Raw genomic sequence first — 23,592 nt, 5'->3', positions numbered from 1 at the left:
CTATCTGTGGATACCTAAATATATTTACGAGTCTTTTTATTACTCCTTTATGTCATCTCTTCTGTCTTTTAGTCATGACAACAATAGATCATTGTTATTTGTTTTCCTCCTCTGATAATCCCATCAAATATATACTTTATCTAATTCAAAAGTAGGATCAAATTTATGCAGTTGACAACAAGGAGGGATGCTAAATTTTTTAGCTACTGTGTACCAGACTTCATTCATTCATTCATGGGTAGGGCAGCGGACTCACGGTCATAGGATCGCGGTTTCGATTCTTAGAACGGACGTTGTGAGTTTTTTATTGAGCGAAAACACCTAAATCTCCACGAGGCTCCGGCAGGGGATAGTGGCGAAACCTGCTGTACTCTTTCACCAGAACTTTCTCTCACTCTTACTTCCTGTTTCTGTTGTGCCTGTAATTCAAAGGGTCAGCCTTGTCACACTCTGTGTCACGCTGAATATCCCCGAGAACTACGTTAAGGGTACACGTGTCTGTGGAGTGCTCAGCCAATTGCACGTTAATTTCACGAGCGGTCTGTTCCGTTGATCGGATGAACTGGAACCCTCGACGTCGTAAGCGACGGGCTGCCACCAACAACAACAACCAGACTTCATTACAACGAGCCATGTGCATATTTTGAATGATCTACCGGTACTTTTTCTGCTTGCATTAGTGAAATATTATTAGAATATTTAACTACTTGTTTCTTTTTTGTTAGAGTAAAACAAAAAGCTAAGGAGAATATCTACCAGATGTTATTGCAAGGAATGCAGCGTTAATTTACTCGAGTACAAAGAGTTCTTGATAACGTGACTTTCATATTAATAATGAAAACATCGATATTGTCGATAATTGCTATTAACAAAAAAATTGGTGAAATAAACATGTGAGCATTACGAAATTAGAAGTAAGCTTTATATGAGACATGTCTGCAGTTGCTGTTTCTTTGGTTGGGAATGTCCTTAATATATAAAATGGTGGTATGTATGTGTGCTTGTATGAATGTGAATATGCATGTTTTTCTTTGAGCTTATTTAATTTCTTCTTTGCAGAATTCAATATGGTCGCTGATAAAGTAATAATGTTCTTATGCTGGAGTTAAGACACCCGCTGGGATTTATGAATATGTGAATGATTAAGTGTGTCCATAGACGTATGTGCATACGAGGATACACTTGCATTCATGTAGTTGGAGATACAATATTCTTTTTATATATGTATGTGTGTGTGTGTGTGTACGAGTTGTTTTTGCCTGTATGTGTGTGTGTTTGTGTGTGTATGTGTGTGCGTGTGAGTGCGTGTGTGTATGTGTGTGTGCGTGTGTGTGTGTATGTGTGTGTGTGATTCGCACATATGATTGTGTGCTCAAGGTCATTCAAGAAAACCCAGTTAGAGTATCCCAACAATGTTTCACAAATCTTGAAATGTATGTAGGTCTCAACTTACAGCTTACAATTTTGGGTCCAGGTAGCTAAAATTCTGCATAGAAGCTTATTTTTCAGAGGAAAATAATCATAGATCATTATCTGTTATTTTTTGTATAAACACAAGCAAGACTGAAAACTGATGCTTGCTTCATATAATTTCGCTTCATTCCTAAAACTCAGATGAAGTTTTTTTTTTCTTTTTTGTTTTCACGGATCCTTTCCTTCAGTTCCACTTTGGAGTCCTAGAGATTAAAGACGAAATGAGAACCACTGTAAATACAGTTACAACCGCAATTTATATCATTATATTCATAAATCATTTCAAGAGAAAAACTTCTACGCTGGACTTGAAAAAAAAAAAAAAATGGGAGGCACTTTGGATAATGTCGAACGGGATATGCAGAAAAACGGAATAGTCTTAGGAAGAGCAATTTCAATCGTGCATCTTCTCGACTGGCGTTACACACAGGACTAAATATTAACATTCACAGCAATGAGGATCATAATTATAACTATATTTTTGTAGTTCCTTTTCCAGTTCCTCTGGCAAGCTGCTGCTGTTGCTGCTACTACTACTACTACTACTACTACTACTACTACTACTACTACTACTACTACTTCTACTACTACTACTACTACTACTACTACTACTACTGTTGCTGATGATGATGCTGTTGCTACAGCTGTTGGTGGTGCTTTTGTTGCTGCTGCTAGTTGCAAATAAATACTATTTTTCCTCTCGTTCTAAGTGGGTAAAACAATCTCAGACATTTGTCTTAAATATGTGCCATATCTAAAGCAGCATGCGCGAATTATTGCTTATGTATGTATGTATGTATGTATGTATGTACGTTTGTATGTGTGCGTGTATGTATGTACGTATGTATGGTATTTATGTATATATGCATTTATGTATATATGTATATATGTAAACCCGCGCTAACAAACTCAGACACACATTATATATATATATATATATATACATATAAACACACACATACACACGCACACATATATATAAACACACACATACACACAGACACACATATATAAACACACACATACACACGCACACATATATCGAGAGACAAGGATAGAGAGGGAATACAGACAGTTTGAATGAGGTGGAATGCATACAAAATGCATATTAGATGTTATTTTGTATTCTGTTAACACGTCATCATAGCAACAGAACAAAGTAGTCAGTTACCGGCCTTTACGATTCCTGTTCAAATCCCACCAGGGTCAAATTCTGGAATCGATAGTATAACTATTTCTATAAGTACTATGGTTAATTTTGCCGACTATACCCATTTTTCTAAATTTCATGCCTTGGGGTATTGCTTCATGTTTTACATTCTGAGATCAAGTATCGCCAAGGTTGACATTGCCTTTCATCAATTGAGTACGCTAAAATAAAGTACCAATCGAACACTGGGGTCGATAAAATAAAGTACCCGTCGAGTATTGGGCTTATAAAATATAATATCATTCGAGCACCCGGATTGAATTTAGCGACTCGTTGTGTTCGCCAAAATTTTAGGACTTGGGCCTGCAGTGGAAATAATTATTATTGTTACTATTAGGACGACGGACAAGCAGAAGTGCTAGCGTGCAGGACAAAATGCTTAGCGTCATTCCTTCTGGTTTTACGCTCTGAGTTCAAATTCCGCTGAACTCGACTGTGCCTTTCATCAGAACCAATAATATAAGTACAAGTCGAGCACAGGCGTCGATGTAATCGACTATGCTCCTCCCGCCATATTTCATGCCTTGTCCCTATAGTAGAAAGAATTATTATTATAAAAGCGATGAGCTGGCTGAATCGTTAGCCCAATGAATCAAATGCTTAGTGACATTTTTTCAGAAATTTTACGTTCTGGTTTCAAATCTTTCGCTTTAAATTTTCTTTTCTTACTTTTCGAATCGATAAAATAAATACAAATTAAGCATAGGGGTCAACATAACCGATTTGTCCGTCCCTAAAGTTACTAACCTCCTACCAGAATTATTATTTTGCATCATACTTTCAACAGATTTATGGAAATTTCTACTGCATCAATAGATTCATCTACATATTCATGAAGGATGTACACCACTCATAGTCCTTTGGGAAAGCAGCATTGTGCACTTCATCAAACTTATTTTGTTATATTTGGTGCTCTTAGCGTTTCCTATCTTGGGTTAGACATGTGCAATGTTAGCTGCACTTCTGACTCCTGTGTTCCGTGTGTTCTAATATTTCAACAAGTTCCAAGTGCGTAGAAAGTGAATCGTACGAATCATTAGTGTCATATGCTGTACAATTATTATGTAAGTGTATGTGTTGAGTTGATTTATTGTGTAAAGTCGATGCTGTGAATTATTGTTCGTTGGTGATTTCATAGAACGTGTTGCATAGGTTGTGTAATTAGTACATAATGTAGAGTATATGTACTGTGTACGAAATGTATATCGTTTGCGTTGTGATATAGAATTGAAAACAATTGTTTGTTCTTGGGTTCTATCGGCAGAAATATTTCTTCAAATGTATGTAACATTGTTAGTCCAGAAATAGCTTTTATAATTTCCTTAATCTTGTTTTTGTGTGTGTATGTGTGTGTGTGTGTGTGTGTGTGTGTGTGTGTGTGTGTGTGTGTGTGTGTGTGTGTGTGTGTGTGTGTGTGTGTGTGTGTGTGTGTGTGTGTGTGTGTGTGTGTGTGTGTACTGTGCTTCAATTATTTATTATTGTTTCCTTTTCTCACTTACCCTACCTAACCTATTCATTTCAATTTAGCGGTTTCTCACACCATTTCACCTATCTGCAACCGTGAATGACAGAAGGTTTGTTTATAAGAGTTCTTTTTTTGTTTCTGATGTTTTATGCAGAATCTGACCACTTCCTTGGATCATTGTTTTCAAAGCATCAAATATGGAAGATCTTTGCAGTACCTTAATATTTTCCCTCTTCGTATAGCACTTCTCAAATTTTTTGCACTCTTATAAGGAACTGAGACTATACTTGTATTCCACATTCTCGTACTTTTAATTTCCAGACCTTTTATTTGCAGTGATTTTAATCTCCTCCGCGAAAATATTACTGTCATTTAGGCAGGACACATTAAGTAGTCTACAACACCTGGATTACTTGTCTTTTATATCGGTGGACAGTTAATTTCATTTTAACCTTCTAAATTGAGCTCGCATATTCCAGAGTATCACAGCACTTTCATTTTCTACAGATCTCCGGGACATGCTTGTACCATTTTCAGCATCAAGGGTCTTTATATCCTTACATATCTTCTCATGAAAGCAGAGAGGAAACCTCTCGCCTTCTGACATATTCTGTTACTGGAGAATCCATACGAGTGGAATTCCGTAGTATTGAGAATCTAACAAGTACGAGACCGATTGTTTTACTTAACACATGCATCATTAACACATGCGTCATTCCAGTTTGATATTCGGTTTTAGGATATTCCCTGGTAATATCCAGTTGGGAAGCATTGGATCTTAGTGACAATCATTAGACTTTCCATTTTTAGTAGTGATAATTCGAACCAAAAGTAGTTTTCTTATTTGTCACTATTCCGTTAATTCAATTATTTGGGACATAGTCCACGGAGGACTTCACCCCCATGCTATGATGACATTATCAATTATTCGCCTTCTTTACATATTCCTTTAGTTCTTGAACTTCATTTGTTGTACTTCTCGTTTCTCCGCCACACGTGTGTTTAATGCTAATTCAGTCTATAATTTCAAAGTATAGCTTTTTAGAATATAATTTTCAGCTAAATATTTCTGTGATTATCGCCTACAGACTGCAACAGTTTATCTTTTCTTTCTGTCATATCTAGCAATTTCCAGAGATGGCTGCCTTGTATATTTTTGGAGAAGTCTGTCTCCGTACTATGTATACCATACCAAGTTGTACAAGGCTTATTTCTCCATTTTTGCTAAGGCTAAACATTCGATATGTAGTAGCTCAAACTTTTATTTTTGTTGTTATTGTTGTTGTTTGTTTATTTGTTTGTTTGTTTGTTTGTTTGTTCGAATTTTGTCCTAATATATTTTTATTTTCCAGTGATCGTTGCATACCTAACGGACTCTAAACTCCATGCTGATGTTGCAGCTGTAAAGTTTTGCAATCTGGGAAATATATATATGGAATATATTTTGATATAATCCATACAAAGTGACTGCTTATATCCCTGCAACCACGTAGAGACTTCGTGCACATTTTACAGAACAATATCAGTATAAAAGTGATTCATTTAATGGGGCAATATCTGAGAGAATAAAAGTAGTGTAAGCGAATTTTCTTGGAATATTCTCGTTATTATATGCATGGTATTAGATTATAAAACACTCTCTTTCTGATGAAGCATCATGTTAGTTTTTCCATTCTGATGCAATCACTGATGTCTTTTTTGACTCAAGATTTCATGAAAAAGGTATTGTCGTGTACTTTGAGTATTGTCTATCTAAGCCAAGTGTGTAGATCCTTATGTTTCTAACTGTAATTTTCCAAAACTTATTTAACAGCTGTTAGTCTTTAAAAGAATGTGATCCACTTCTGCAACTCTAATGTGCATCAAGGACGATTATTTCCGTTGAAATGTTGGTATATCTTCCTATTTATTATTGACTTTAATGTGTGATAAAAGTTTAAAAGGTACGTGAATGGCTCGAAATAGCTCATACTTTTAAGTGTTATCAGTCGCAAAGATTAAAAAAATATTGTTACTGTTTTGCATCAGTCCCTTTGGTATTTGTGATGTATCCCTAAATAAGCAGATGCTTACTAAAGCATATGCCATATTTTGGTGTAAGATATGTAAGTGCCGTATACAGAAATTTTAGATTTAGTCTCCTGGTAATTTCCACTTACTTTCTCTTATGTTTTCTTTTATATTTTCCACTGTGATGTATTCCCATTTTTGTGGTGCCAAGCGTTTTAATATTTATTTAGTTCTTTGCCTTAGCTCATTTGTTTTATCGAACTTTTCTACTTTCTGTATTCTCCTACAAATTAACACTACTTTGTACATTGTGCAGTGAGTGGATTCTCTACTTCTATTGTTTTGTTGTTTCCCTGTTAAGATTTTGTTTTGTCTCCTCAAAACATTGTTTTATTTGACTTGTATGCTCTGTTTGAAAATTCTCCACGTCACCAACACATTTTAGCTTCATCCTTTTGCGTTTACTTTTTGAGATTTCCAGATTCTGTTCGTTTTGAATTTTAAACTTTCTGTGTAAATGGTTTTCATCTGTCTTAGTTTTATGTTTTAATTATTCAAGTTAAATCTTTTTATCTTGTGATTTATCACATGTTGAATATTTTGTTTCTGAATAGAACCTGCTTTTGGTTTTCTAGTTTTTCTTTTTATTTCGACGTAAATATGTTTTTAATACTGAACAAATTGTGGAATACACAACTTGGTTTAAAACCATTACATCAATTTCCTTTATTTGCTCTGTAATCGTTTCTAATGCACAGTTAGTTTGTTTGACTACATTTCTGCTTTTTTAGTGTATTTTCCCCCATATTCTTCACAATAATTTGTCATGAATTTGTATAAGTTTTATCTCCTCAAACGTTTCCATAATTTCATCTATGGTATTTTCTAAGATCCTGCATTCATATATTTATACTAATGTTAGTTGTTCGTCTTATTACTTGGTAATGTTAGATTTCGAGCTGCCATTTCCTTGTTTACTATATTGTGCTGTGTAATATAAATTCTGCTGTGGTCCCTGTTTATACCGTATTCTGTTGTCATGTTTGTTGTGCTCTGTGTGTATATACACACACACACACCTATCTTTGTCTTAGTAATCTCTTTTCATTTTTTCTGCGAAGGACATTTTCTTCGGCGGTTCTTTAAATAAAATGTCTCCTTATTTGTTCGTCTGTTTTTCTCCGTTCATTTGTGGGCGAAACTTTATTGATTTTTTGTCAGATTTGGTAAGTAGATTTCCTGATGTAACCTTAGGGTGTGATTTGGGAGTAAATAATTCCTTTGAGTAGCATCTATCCGTCCAGCTCATTTGTGTGTGTGTGTGTGTGTGTGTGTGTGTGTGTGTGTGTGTGTGTGTGTGTGTGTGTGTGTGTGTGTGTAAGCGTATGCGTGTGTATGTGTTTGTCTATCGCTTGCATGTTTGTGTGTGCTGGTTATTTTGACTTAGCAACACGTACACATACGTAGTGAGATTCTCCTTCGTTTTTTTTTTCTTTTTAAAATTTTTTGAGAGAATCATGTTATTATAAACAAAATAACAAGGAATACTGAATTTTGTTTAAAAAATTCTTATATAATATTTATATTATATTTCTGAAGCGAACTGGAAATGTTGAAATCCTTGCTGATCACATATTTCTTCCTCAGTAGTTTAGACAGAGAGGATGGTAATGATGTACGAGTGTGGAATAAGCAGATAAGATGGGCAAATAATTACCATTAAAATTAATACCAAAGATGTGCTTGCAGTTAATAACATGTTTAAGAAATATAAATTTCCTCTAAACTATTTGCAGTATTTAAAAGTATATAAAGATCTCAAGAAATGTCTTTAAAAACTAAACATTCGCATTGGCATCACATAGATTCATTCGAAGAATTGTTTTCGTTTCTATTAGTACTGGAACATTTGTTCAAAACCTTAAAGTTGTCTTATTTTTATCTGTACCGTTGTCGATGTGTTCAAATCATTTCGTTATACTACTGTTGAATTTCTTCTGGAACTGTGAAACATGGAATGGGCTTTTCTCCTATAGCTTGATGTGTTCACTGAGACCCATATATTACTGAAATTTGTGACTTAGCAGAACCGCGTGAGTCTTAGAAACATGTATTATGAAATTTGTAAAACCCCTTTTGGTTCTGAGTTCAAATGCTGGCAAGGTTATTTTTGTCTTTCATCATTCGGAATCCAAGAATAAAGCAACAAGTAAGTATTGATGGCGATGCTATCGACTGACTACTTTGCCTCAAAATAGCAGTTGTTGTGACCAAATTAGAAGCCATTATTATAATTCTGGGATACTGTTTTGTGGGGAGATTCAAACAAATCGACACGATATTTACTTTCTTTCAGGCACTTATCCTGTTGTTGCCTTTCAGCGAAGAACTAAGTTACGGATAATGATGATGGAGATGATCCTCCTCCTCCTCCTCCTCCTCCTCCTCCTCCTCCTCCTCCTCCTCCTCCTCCTCCTCCTCATCATCATCATCATCATCATTTTTCTTTTTATTGCAATTGTTGTTGGTGTGGTTGTTGTTATTACTTGAGGCAGTGAGATGCCAGAGTCGTCTACTCGCCGGGCAAAATACTTAGTGGCATTCCGTCTGCCTTTACGTTCTAAGTTCAAATTCCGCCGAAGTCGATTTTTACTTTTCAACCTTTTGAGGTCGATAAAATGAGTACCTGTTCAACACTGGGGTCGATGTAATCGACTTAGCCCCTTTCCCTGAAAATTGCAGGCCTTGTACCAAAATGTGAAACTACTACTACTACTACTACTACTACTACTACTACTACTACTACTACTAATATTATTATTATTATTATTATTATTAATATTATTATTATTATTATTATTATTAGTAGTAGTAGTAGTAGTAGTAGTAGTAGTAGTAGTAGTAGTAGTAGTAATAGTAGTAGTAGTAGTTGTAGTAGTAGTGGAGCCTCAGGTTAAATATTTTACAGTATGTGTCGCTTATTTGCCAGCGCACGTCTCCAGAGCATCCAAAAATACTTACCACATGCCGTTCTTAGGGACATGGAAGTAATCAATTGCAAAAATATGTCTTCAATGAAAGGATACCGATATTAGTTTTGAAATACAATATGTATCAATATAAGTGAGTGAGACTTGGAAATAATACAAGCAAAGGATTTTAAGTATTTATTCTCTTTGAAATTCTTTATATTTTTGACGTTAAAAAATAAATACGAGTGTTTTATGAATTAGAAGTAATCACTTTGTGAATCATGTCGTTAATTTCTATTGTCTCCGCCTACAATTGTCTTCACATAAGTAGGCATTTATATATGATATCTTCTCTTTTTAATTACTTAAATTCTCCCTGTGAGGAAGGAGTTGGTTTCTAAAAAAAGATCTAAAGTTTCTAAAAATAAAGATGTAAAAAAGATGTAGATAACGCAGGATAGGCGCTGGAGTGGCTGTGTGGTAAGTATTTTGCTTACCAACCACATGGTTCCTTGGGCAAGTGTCTTCTACTATAGCCTCGGGCCGACCAAAGCCTTTTGAGTGGATTTGGTAGACGGAAACTGAAAGAAGCCCATCGTATATTTGTATCTATATATGTATGCGTGTGTATATGTTTATGTGCCTGTGTTTGTCCCCCCCCCCCCAACATCGCTTGACAACCGATGGTGATGTGTTATGTCCCCGTAACTTAGCGGTTCGGCAAAAGGCCCGATAGAATAAGTACTGAGCTTACAAAGAATATGTCCTGGGGTCGATTCGATTTCCTCGACTAAAGGCAGTGCTCCAGCATGGCCGCAGTCAAATGGCTGAAACAAGGAAAAGAGAAAACGAAAATAACGTTACATTTTAGACTTGACAGGCGTCTTGCGTAATTTTATTGTTACATATACGAGATAGTTAGTTGATTTCTCATTCTGAAAGTACAAGCTTATTCAAACTGTCAGTTGGGGATTTTCTCAAAAAAACTAAGTGCACCAATTTTTATTGATATAAATGCCAATTTGTAATGCGGATCAAGAAGCTTGAAGTTCTGAAACAGTTGACTATAGTTAAACTCTTTCTCTTCGATTTTCAAATAGATTTTCACATGAGCAGGATAGTGGACCTCTATGATAGTACATAATTTTCTCGTGTGTAACAAACAATATCCGGTCTGCTATGCTTATATTTAACAGATGTTGTGATGAAAATGTTCCGCCATTATTCCTTGTGTTGACGTTTGTGTGCGTATTCAATAACAGACTGGTTCTCTTTGTTTATTCCAAGAGAGCATTATTTTACGAATGGAATTGTGCACTGTATATTGCTTTTGCGAGAGCGTCTTACAGTATAGGCAGCTGCTAATCATATGTGTGATCTTTCACAAAAATATAACATAATCTACATCTTCGAACTCCAAGGGCTTCAAGGTCCTTTTTGTTTATTAGGTATTGAGTAGCAATTGTTGGATTGCAATAGCATTAGTTTTGGAAGTGTGATGTCATGAAACGATCGCGAGACCAAGTGAGACTTTGCTTCATGTCAATATTATTGTCTTCTTCAAGTTTTCTGCAAAGATACTCATGCATAGTCTTCCATACATATCATAGACATCGCATAAATTTTCATCATTACGATTATCCTCCTCCTCTTCATTATCATCGACATCACAGTTTCTTTCCCTACGAGGATTTATTACTAAGCCACATCGATGCAAACGGTGAATATACATCCACACATCCACACACTCATACATTCGCACGTATTAAACTGAGGACGAAGTGGACACGCAATGAGTGACAACAGTGTAGACAGAGGATGTCGGAAATGCTAGTGTTACTGTGGGTTCTGTTCCAATTGTATGCGTACTGTCACATCTGGGATAATGGAGCACACGGCTGTAGAATGCAAGTAAACCGTCAACGTCATTAACTCTGATAACTTAGAAAAGATTTGGCCAAGGTGATGTCTAACTTAATAGAACTAAACTGATTCGTTTTTAAATCTTTCCTTAGCACATTAGAGCTCACCAAGGTAGGGAATTGTTGTTTATCGCGATTTATTCAGGTGTCGACGGTTAATCTGATATTTCTCAGAGGAATTTGTCCGGGTACCGTTGGAAAGCTATGGGGAATATTACTTTCGAAATATTGTAATGTCAGTCAGGACCGATTGAGATAAAAAAAAAAAACCCAAAAAAACTTGTGTTGTAATATTTCTGTTACGTAGGATCAAATTTTGTAGAGTGCACATGTCTCTAGAGTAATACATGATACTGGGATGGCTGGAACAGGACTGATGGATGGAGTATATTCCACATTGTATAGGTAATGGGACGGCGCTGAAGGTAATACATTTAGAGCTTTCTGACGCAATCCTTATTCCCAAATCGTCTCATGGCATTTAATTAGCTGTCATCGTGTTTAAATTCTCATAATGTTTCGTTGTGTGCGGCAGAACTTCGTGGACATCAATATGCAATATGAGAACTGGAAAACGTGAGTAAAAGCGTAAAGACTGAGAGAGAGACACAGAGAAAGTGGTATGTATTCGAAAGCAATATCTAAAGGTATTGGGAAATCATCGGCACTGTTACCACTGTACGTCTTAAACTATATTTCAAAAGACATCTTTAAATGGTATATATATATAAACTTAAAACACATATATGACATATGTATGTCTGTGTGATCGTGCATATATTCTCTTTCACTGTGTATGCGCGTGTTTGTGTATTTATATTTGTACATTCGTACATAAGGAATGCAGAAGGAGGGTTTCTCTGTGTGTGTGTGAGTGTGAGAGAGAGAGAGAGAGAGAGAGAGAGAGAGAGAGAGAGAGAGAGAGAGAGAGAGAGAGATGAGTGTGTTTATACATGTAATATGTATTTCGCGTTCAAATACGTCTATTACAATAGTGATGGCTTTGTCAGTCAGTTGTTAGTACGTATGCATTTTATACAAAATATGTACTATTAGCAGTTCATAAATTGCCTGAACTTAGCCATACAGCAGCATCTCAGTATGTCGTACAGGTGTTTGAAAAACTCCAAATAACAGTGATTATCTATAATTAGTAGTCAAAAATGTCCATACGGGCTTCTTTAAGATAGAGCGAGCAACGTAACTTCAAAACAATGAGCGAGCTGAAATTTTGGTGAACAAAGTCAAATGGAAATAGAAATGCTGGAATGCATTTTACTTTTACAGACAATTTATGAAACCAACAAACAATTATATCGTCTTACATCTAATCTACCTACTTGGTAAGAATTTGGAGGGATGAACATGTATGTGTGTATGTATCTGTATGCATGTACGTAAGTATATATATTTCATATATTATGCAAGCCTCGTACGTCTGTCAATTTGTATCAAAACAGAAGACTTAAAAAGTCAGTATACTTTTAATTAAATGTTACCTAACTTCCATTACAGGATAGGAGTTACAAAGGTATACGTGTAGAACCTCCTATTCGTTCTTCTTCAGACAAAGACTCCAAAATAATACAAAGTTTTACGAGATGATGTTGTAATTTGTAGTATTAAGAATTTATCAGTATATTGAGAGATACAGGGAAAAATTAGAGAAGAACAAAAATTATAATGTTTAGCTGGTGAGTGAAGTATATAAATATGCATGTATGTGTGCATATATATATATATATATATATATATATATATATATATATATATGTATATATGTATATACTCGTAAGTGTATATACATATATATATATATATATATATATATACCATACATATATATGTATACGCATATGCACATACACATATATACACACGAGCGCATACGCACACATACATATACACACATATATACGCACACTCGCACAAATACATATGAGTAGGAGAAAGTTGTGACGTGATTATAAATATTTACAATATGGCTGGCTTCAAATATCACACGGAATCGTTCAGTATGCTGCATAACTTGCAGAAGAGCCATATGAGACGCATTGTAAGCCTAAAATGTCGTTAAATGTGTAAGGTAGGTTCGTATGACTACGTTGGCAGATACATAGAAACGTGCATGTATGCATAACATTGTTTCTTATCGATTGCGTGTCTTTCTTTTTCAACTTTTATATACATTGAAAACAAATTTCATACATTCCATATTACAAATGCCCACAACAGAATTATCCAGATTGATTATATCGATACATATATAAGTCTTTTGATATTTGTCATAAATGATTATTCAAAATCGTATTCAAATAATTGATATGAAACTTATACTGATATTTTCAACTTTATCTCACTCTGTCAGTCTCTCTGTCTCTCTATACACACACACACACACACACACACACACACACACACACACACACACACACGCACACACACACACACACACACACATATATATATATATCATATATTCCTTAAATGTGTGTGTGTTTGTGTTTAGAGTGATATATTATCCGGGCGGATACCTTTGTAGTTCTCAGTTATGTCCCAGGTTACGGATAACCGCATCGATTAGAATTTAACGTTTGTGACTAGCATCAGTTATCACCCGCGCTATAAACTCCTCCGATGAGTAATTCAGTGTTCGCTTCACTGGCTGGTAATATTAAATGGAGTGCTTATAGCCCATAATTATGACGATAGACAATATATGGAGTGTATATTAGCAATAATTATGATAATAGCTAGTCCAGCCGATTGAAAGACCCTGAACAAAGCTATACAGCGTATTGTGCTCGGTTGCATGTGCAACTGCCAATACTGTGTGCAGTGGAAACACGTGTAGGTCGTCATAACCATAAGAAAAGGCTGTATGAAATGAAAAATAGAAATAAGTAAATTTTGTGTATGTACAAGTCTCCATATTCTTTATCGTCATAATTATTGATAAAATATATAAATGCGTGCGCACGTATGTGTATTTTATGTATGTATATATATATATATATATATATATATATATATATATATATATATATATATATATATATATACATATATACAAATACATACATATAAATATACATAATGTGTATATATATATATATATATATATATATACACATTATGTATATTTATATGTATGTATTTGGGACTCACTCACTCTCTCTCTCTCTCTCTCTCTCTCTCTATATATATATATATATATATATATATATATATATATATATATATACACACAAACATGCATACACCTGTGTATGTGTTTATGTGTGTGCGTATGTGTGTGCGTGTGTGCGTGTGTGTACACGACGCTTAATAAAAAGTCTGTATTACACAATACAAAATCCACTGGCTTCTCCTTGGAGATATAGGCAAACGCATGTGAATGTTTCCAGATTCCATTACTAGGTTATGTGGCTTTAAGTCGAGGAGGTGACTCTTATATTAGCCATGATACGCATTTGTACCTATATTTTTCATTTAGGATGTGTTTACTTGTGCGTTTTAGTTTGTAAAAATGTGATTATATATATAATGGTGTTATATAAATGAGATATGTATTACTTCAAAAAGTGTATACATCCTGATTCGGAGGCACAGATTCTCATACAGTCTCACACATACATATACACATGTGGATGTGTTTAATTTATATTTAATTCTGTACTTTGCACTGCGACATAAGTGTATGTTGTGGTCTAACAATTATGTTTGGTACCAAGGAACTTTATTCAGTGTATGTATACAAATGCACGTGCACATGTGCTCTCACACACTGACATACACTCATATATATATATATATATATATATATATATATATACATATATATATATATATATATATATATATATATAAAGATAGATAGATAGATGTGGATACGTACAATGTATATATCTATATATATACATATATATATGTATATATATATATATATGTATATATATATATATACATATATATATATATATATATATATATATATATATATATATATATATATATATATATATATATATATATATAAGTATGTATATATATATATATATATATATATATATATATATATATATATATATATATATATATATATATATATACAAGAATAAGGGCAGGGAATCGTCAATTAATAATTTTTGTTCTATGTGTGCCATAAATATCGCCATCCATTTAGAGAAAAAATTGTAGTTTAGAATCAGTAGTTCTTTGACTGCTATTTTTTCAGCGTGGTGGTATCTCTTGATACCCTGTATTATAATTATATATATATATATATATATATATATATATATATATATATATATATATATATATATATATATATATATATATATATATATATATATATATATATATATATATATATATATATATACATATATATATATAACATACTAATTTATGATTGTTTGATTTTTCCAAGTTTGTTAGTCATCTAAGTAATTTGAACTTCCATAAAAACAATGATTTCGCAAGTCGCTTATAAGTTCTCTGTGATGTTATTAATCTAGGTCAGCCATGATTGAAACCAGCTATAGCGAAATAGTTCCAGGGAAGACATTTCTATCATGTGATATATTAGTCACTACACGCAATATTAACCTCTATGTTTTACTTTTAATGCGAAAAAGGATTATGGAAGGGGGAATTTTTCTGCTCTATGTATGAAAAATATCGTGCATGAATAAATCTTACTAACTCGTTGTATATGTGATAATACGTTGACCTCCTCCAGTCATATAACACTTAAATAGAAAGCAATAAATGAGATTTTGAGATGTTTATACTTTTCTAAAAGCAAAATTTTCAGATTTTGTGAAGTTCTATAGCATCACCGACCATTCTCGGGTGTTCTTCGAGAAAAATTAGTATTGATCGATAATTCATTCATATTGCAATTATACTTTTGAACATTCACAAAATAATGTATTGGAATATAAAGAATGCAAATGAGGCCATGTCGGTAATGATCCATCAACTGTTTGATTGATCTATTTCTGATATATACATATTTACATGTTTGCAGATATTGCGCTACAAATATATATATATATGTGCATATATATATATATATATATATATATATATATATATATATATATATATATATATATATGGTCACAACCTCTCAGTGCTAAAACATATAAAAGAATATATATTATTACTTATTATATTAAATATTATCCAGTACGTGTGTGTGTGCCTATGTATCTGCGTGTGTGAGAGAGAGAGTGAGAGAGAGAAAGAAAGAGAGAGAGAGAGAGAGAGAGAGTAAGAGAGAGTTTATGTATATATAAAAATATTTAAGGCTATATATGTTATGCATACATAAATATATATGCATATTTAGCTATATATACTGCACATGTATGTATGTATGTATGGGGAAAGAAAAAGAGGGGGATAGTACGCGAGAGATTAGGGTGTGTATAGCAGAATCAGTAAAGCATTGGAAAAATGCACAGTGGCATTTAATTATGCCCATAAATGTTCTCATTTCAAAACACATCCAAATCTTCTTTGAATTTATCTTCATGCATGCTAATTCATATTTGTCACTCTGATCACAGAGAAGTCAAAAGAATACTTAAGAACACAGATTTCAAAATCTGAAATCGAATTTTTATACATTTTACAAGTTGTATGGCAATCTGAATGCCTTAGTCTTCCTACTAATATTTCTACCAAATTATTTATTGACATTACCCATTGTTAATAATTCTAAGTCCATTAAAATATATACCGGGCACATGGATTATTTCAAGTCCAAGGAGAAATTTAGATGAATATAGCCGCCTGAAAATGTATAGACTTGCGGCATGACTTAAAAACTAATATCCAGAATTGTTGATTCTCTGGAAATATCGTAGGTGCATCAGACAAAATATTCACCGTATGTCCGCAAGAATTTCTACGTTTTCATTTCAAACATCATAGAGACCAAAGTTACCATTTATTCTTCCAGGATCAATGAAGCGAATATGTAGTTAAGATACTTTACATTCTCAGTTCAAATCCTTTTCTCTTTCCTTTCTAGGGTGGATAAAGTGAATATAAAATGGATGTTTAAATAAGAAGCCTTAAGTTCTTAGTTTAAATTCCATCGAGACTAACTTTGTCGTTTATGATTCTAGAGCTGACAAAATGAACTGGAATATTAAATAAATACGAAATGAAATTATAACAGGAAACAAAGGTAATGACATAGATTTATAAATTCGTAGATCATCGAACAAAATACGCATTAAGTGGATGGATCTTTCAGACCTTAGTCGAAATACCATCAAGAGCTTCAGTGCTTTTGATTTTATCTATACATATGCATACATACTCGCATACACACAGGTACATGCACAAATAACATGCACACACACACAAATATATAAGCATATACAGATACCTACATATTCATTCATTGATACATACATGCATACATACTAAAAACATGGACATGAAGTGTTGCCTCCCCAGAACTTGTGGTAGATGTGTCTCGTAGTCTCGTTTCAACAGGAAGGCTGGGATTTGTTAGTCAGAAACAGGAACCAGCTTCTTCTGCAATAAGAGAAATAAGGATGCGTTTAGAGGCAACAAACTTGTGATACAGAGATGTCGATTATGCCAATGAAGTAGACATCACCAACATCTTTAGCAACTATTCCAAAATTCCCACAAGATACTAAATTCTAATATAACATTTTTGCTAACACCATTTCTAACGCTATCCAAAAGAACTTTCATATGTATCTGAACCAAAATGTATCCATACATTTAAAAATGAGGAACACTGATTGATAATTCCAATGAAGGAAGATTCATACATGCATGTACGCTTGTATGTATACATACATATATGTGTGTAAGTATGTATTTACTTTTCATATATTGAAGGAAACACACATTTTCAGACATAAATTGTAATAATTGCGTGATTGTCTTAGAAAAAGTAACGCGATTTGAATAAACCCGGTACAGGGGAATGACCAAATACTGCACGGTAGTTTTCCATTATGCTTTCGATTGTGATACAACTCAGCTATAGAATAATTCGATATTTGAACCAAACATAAACCAGTGAAATATAACAGCTATTTCATTTTATACAAGAGAATTGAAGTGAAATATTTCTACCATACAGTCTAAAATATATTTCAAATAATTTTCGTCTCCCGGAGAATCTTACCACTTCTCAATAACACAAAAGCATGAAACATGTTTTTCTTTAGGCAAAGAGCAAATATTTGAAGATTAAGGATATTGATGTTAAAATCAGCGTAAAAAGTGTAAATATTTTACTAGTAAATTTTCATCGACGGAAATGGAGATACTAGGATATTTTAGTTGGTTTCTTCTAAATCATTCTAATAGATACAAAACTAATATTCCTTTCTTTTGTCCAAGGATACTATTGGTAAAGAAAGTTCAAGAGTTACTGAAGCCAACTTCATTACATTACATGTACAAACATTACTGAAGAGGGGTGCCGAATAACAAACAATGTTTCACCCTAATATGATTTCATTTTGTAATGCTGATAAATTATGAATGTAAAGAATTCAATAATTAGTTTTGCGATGTTAGCCAGCTAAATTTCTTTTGATTTACCAAAGTAATCGGTACTCCTGCACACAACATTCTACCGTCTCAAAAAAAAAAAAAAATGGGTGAATCACACTAAATAATGTGGTCTTAAATAATGATGAGTGGAAGAAAAATAGGTTGGAATGATGAAGGCTGGAATGACTAGTGCAATATCTGAAAGATAAGTGCTGAAATGTCTAGGCCATATCGTGTTGAAAGCGTCGGTGCTAGTTCGATCAGTGAAGTTAAGTAACGTCGAGTGTAGTCAGCACTTGGAGCCCTAGGTGTTGTAAGCATATCACTTAATGCACACAAGTATAGCTCTATTAAGAAATTTGCTTCTTAACCATATGGTCCGAGTTTCATTCCCACTGAATGGCACCATGGGTAGGGGACTTCTACTATAACTCCAGGTTAATCAATGTTTTGTGAGTGAATTTGGCTGATGGAAACTGAAGGAAATCCCCTCTCTCTCTTTCTCACACACACACAAACACACACACACGAACACACGCACGCACGCACACACAGGCACACACACGCACGCTCACACACATATACGTATGTAGTATATATATATATATATATATATATATATATATATATATATATATATATATATATATATATATATATATATATATGTATTTATGTATGTATTTATGTATGTATGTATGTATGCATGTATATGTATATTTCTTCTAAATCATTGTAATAGATACAAAACTAATATTCCCACCCGTTTATCAAAGCAGACTATTGGTAAATACATTTCAAGAGTTACCCGGTCATTTCAAAACGTAACCGCGTGTTTATCGTTGGCGATTTTCTTCCTCCGTCTTCCCTTCCTTTGGAATTTCCTTTATTTCTGACGAAGAGCTTGGCTCGAAACGTTAAATCCTCTTTCCTTTCTTTCTTGAGCGTCATATAACACAGTACTTGTACCACGTCCTCGCGTTATTGTTTTTTTCTTGTTCGTTCTTCTTTGTTTGGATTCACTATGAGTATATGTACATGCATATGTATGTATATGTGTGTGTGTTGTGTGCTCTGTGTGTGAGTATTGTGTGCGTTTTTGTGCATATATTAGTACCCCAACACCACTGTTGGTTTATTTACATTACTTACCGGTTCGGCAAAAGAAACCGTACACCAAGTGCTAGGCTTAAAAAATTAAGTAGCGTAGACGATTTGTTCTACTAAATCTTTGAAGTCGATGCCCCAGTATGGTCGCAGCACCTTCAGCGACACTTTCCGTCTCCGTGTGTGTACTTGCTCCGCTTTCTATGGAATAAGAAGAACAAGAGCACACCCGAAGACCGAAAGTGTCGCTGAAGAGGTCACAGAAGTGTGACAAAAGATTTCCGGACATTGGACATGAGCTAGAATAAGAACAGTAATAAACTTGTGAAGAACGACTATATAGTGCGTGTGTTTATTTGTCAAAAAAAAGAAAGACTATCCCTAAATACAACACACACACACACACACACACACACACAAACACACACACACACACACATATAAATATATATATATATATATATATATATATATATATTTATACACGCACACATATATACATAAAACATACGTACGTACAAACATACACACGTGACACCGTTAATGTAACGTATACAGTTGCAGAGGCACGGTTAAAAATGCCTTTTTGAACGATTTCTATCACAATTATGTCTCGTACTCCAGCCTAATTGAGTGAGTGTTTTACCTCTTCTGTTATAAGTAAAAACACCTTTTACTTAACATCTTATCTCTCTTCAGATAGGATTACAAGATGTATCACACACCACGCGGAACTTTGCTTACACAATCATGGCTAATATTGATAACGGCAACAAGAACACTGATACCAACAGAAGCAGTACAACGACGCTTGAAATCTATTTAAGACGTCGTATATAATCTTCTCACTGCAGTATACTTTTACGTTTAAACCATAATCTCCCACTGCGCTATTAAAAGGTTCCAGATGACACTTCTATCGGTTACATGAAGCGATTATAAATTCCGGTCGAAGTTTACCCAAATTTAAACTTCTGTGACGCAAAACAGCTTCGGCCAGAAACATAATTTTTTTTTAAATTTTGTAAATTATGTCTATCACAGCAATTGTGATAGCAAACTCACGAGATGCTACTCGATGTTCTCAAAATACCGAGAAACAGTAATTTTTTGTCTTAGGAGAGGTCGCTAATAATGTCAGTAAACCGCTACCGCCAGCAATAAAGACCCGCGTGTCTCCTCATGTAGCTTATTCGCCAAAGACGACTGTGAAATATATTCAACTCACGAAGAACATTCGTCGGGGGATTAAAGAAACAATCAGCTATTCAAATGTTAAATGTCATTGATGGTGTTGCTAGAGAGCGCATGCAATTATGGGATGAAAATTACTGGATAATTATTACCTTCCTACACGCAGCAGCGACGTCATTGGTGCCAAACTGTATCGGTCTCTGCCTTTCCTTTGGATAACATCGGTGGCGTGGAGAAGGGGGGGCTGGTATGCAAGGGATAACATCGGTGGCGTGGAGAGGGGAGGCTGGTATGCATGGGCGACTGCTGATCTTCTGTAGACAAATTTGTCCGGACTTGTGTCTCGGAGCGTAACTTTCTAGGTGCAATCCCATGGCTATTCATGAGCGAAGGGGGTCTTTACCATGCACAGCATCTATTAATCTAAAAGAAAACTCAGGCAAGATATGAATTGCGCAAGATATGAATTGCGCAAGATATGAATTGCGCAAGATATGAATTGTGCAAAATATGAATTGCGCAAGATATGAATTGCGCAAGATATGAATTGCGCAAGATAATGAAATTACTAAAATGAAGTAACAACCTATGTTGACAACAAGACATGAAGGCATCAAGAATCTGCATTGGCATTTTGGGTGGTTGATAACCTGAATTAAATGTAACGAACATAAGTTCATACCTTACTAATTATACCTTACGTATAAAATATAGCATATCTCAGCGGTGAAGATTCCCGGTAAACTCTTGGGGCAATGCTAATTACTTTAGCACTCGAACTCAAGATGCTGAGAGAAAAACTTTTAAGTCATCCAGTAAGAATCACAAGTTGACTTCCAAGTTTAGTTTCAATGCACATATATTATACTGGAAGATGGGGAATAAAAACATTACCATTAAGGGGGCCCTTGAAGATCATGAAGATTCAGAAATATTCTGCTCTGAGATCAAGAACAAAAAGAGAGGGGATATGTTGAATAAATTTTGATAAACAAAGACGTGTTGTCCGAAGTAACGAAGAACCACAGAACACCTGTGGCATTATGACTTCACTTTAGGAAAGCATTCGACTCTATTTCCCACTCATGGGTGCCAAAGTCTCTACACTTAACAAATGTACCTGTTACATTTGTCGCCGAGGTTGAGAGTCTCCCAAAATCTTGCAAGCAATGCTAACATTTGCAGTCGAGAGGGGAACGATCGTCTCTGATTTTATAAATATTTTAAAGGAAATATAGCAAGGAAATAATCTTCGTGTGCTTCTTTATATATTGACATTAAAACTGCTATCATTTCTTTTACAAAAATGTAATGATTATATGATGGGGTTTCGTACTGCTAAGGATGTCAAGGTAACACATATTATCTTTGTAGATGACCTGTAGCTCTAAGCAAAAACTATTTACAAAGCATTTTCAGGCGAAATAAGAATGGAGTATGAGGAAAAAATATTTGTATTTGGTTGCTGAATGTATAAAGTCTGTACCCAAACTCAAATCATGTGCATCAAAGGTCTTCCTCTCTATGTTTGAAATTGCACTCAAAAAATGCTACAAATATCTCGGCATTGATAAATATATATCGTACAAAAACGCTGTCGACATAGATAGAGTAACCCGAGAATATTACACCAGAATTAGAGAAATATGATAGTGAGACCTCTCTTCTGAGAAGATAATACTCTACAACGTCGAATGTCGTGTAGTCTTGCAGATAACACCTGCTAACTGCAACAAAACTACATATTTAATCTGAGTGTTGAAAAGGGAAAAGAACATCCTACGAGTCGATAGTGAACTGTCTATGAAGCAATGTCACCCTGACGAAAAACCCCTGAACAACTGGAATAACATAGTTAATAAAGGCTGGAATGTGAAACACTCATCATGCCAAGAAAAAGACTATGTATGGGAATGTTTCTCGAAGACTTGAAGACGACAGTAACATCGGCATGAAGTGCAGCATTTCTTGAACTCGTTACCACTACATCACATCGCATTTTGAAAGAGATACTCTTGCAATCCAAGAGTAGGACATTGATACAAAATTCCTACTGAAAGAAAAATACAGAGAAAGTCTTGGAGCCTCAAGATGCAACGGAAAGTGTAGAGTGCGTCACATTTTTGTGCAAGTCATCTAACCTGCGTTAGGAGCGACTCTAAAATGTCATCACCTCTCAAAGTGAAATGGTATGGTCGCTAAAACAATATACATTACCATACAAAGAAGAATGAGTCTTGGGGCTACATATAGAGAATTCCGCTACAATTGATCACATGCATGAATATGAACACAAGGATTATTGTTGGAATATGACCCTTCAAAACTCATACCAAGCATAGAAGGCCTGGTATAGCTGTCTGGAACAGACAACGCAATGTATGTACCATCATAGAATTCAGATGCTCTGCTGTTGTGAATATTTGTTAGAAAATAGCTCTTCATTGCTGTTTGGTAAACATGAGGTCAGATGTTTTAGTCTGTTGTATATATAACAATATTTCGACAATCTGCAATATATCTCTGATCAGCATTTTTTAGCTTGCGCTAATGTCATCTCTCTACATATTCATAAAACATACATTCACATCTTTCCGCCATTGTACATTGATAATTATGATCGTTTATGATTTATGCAGAGCACCAACGCCACAAGGTGAGGAGTGTAATCTT

The 23,592-nt window shown here is 34.4% G+C and overlaps 1 protein-coding gene across 12 annotated transcripts in view; it reads left to right on the top strand.

The window, feature by feature from the left end:
• Positions 1-23,592, top strand: part of LOC106870663 (uncharacterized) — a 1,027,926-nt gene that overhangs the window by 78,481 nt on the left and 925,853 nt on the right. The gene's annotated exons all lie outside the window — the stretch shown is intronic.

Source organism: Octopus bimaculoides, chromosome 1 (genome assembly GCF_046866305.1).
Source record: "Octopus bimaculoides isolate indiv1 chromosome 1, ASM4686630v1, whole genome shotgun sequence".
Classification (NCBI taxonomy): Eukaryota; Metazoa; Mollusca; class Cephalopoda; order Octopoda; family Octopodidae; genus Octopus; species Octopus bimaculoides.
The sequence above is the reverse complement of the archived record's forward strand: the minus strand, read 5'-3'. Positions and strand labels throughout refer to the sequence as shown.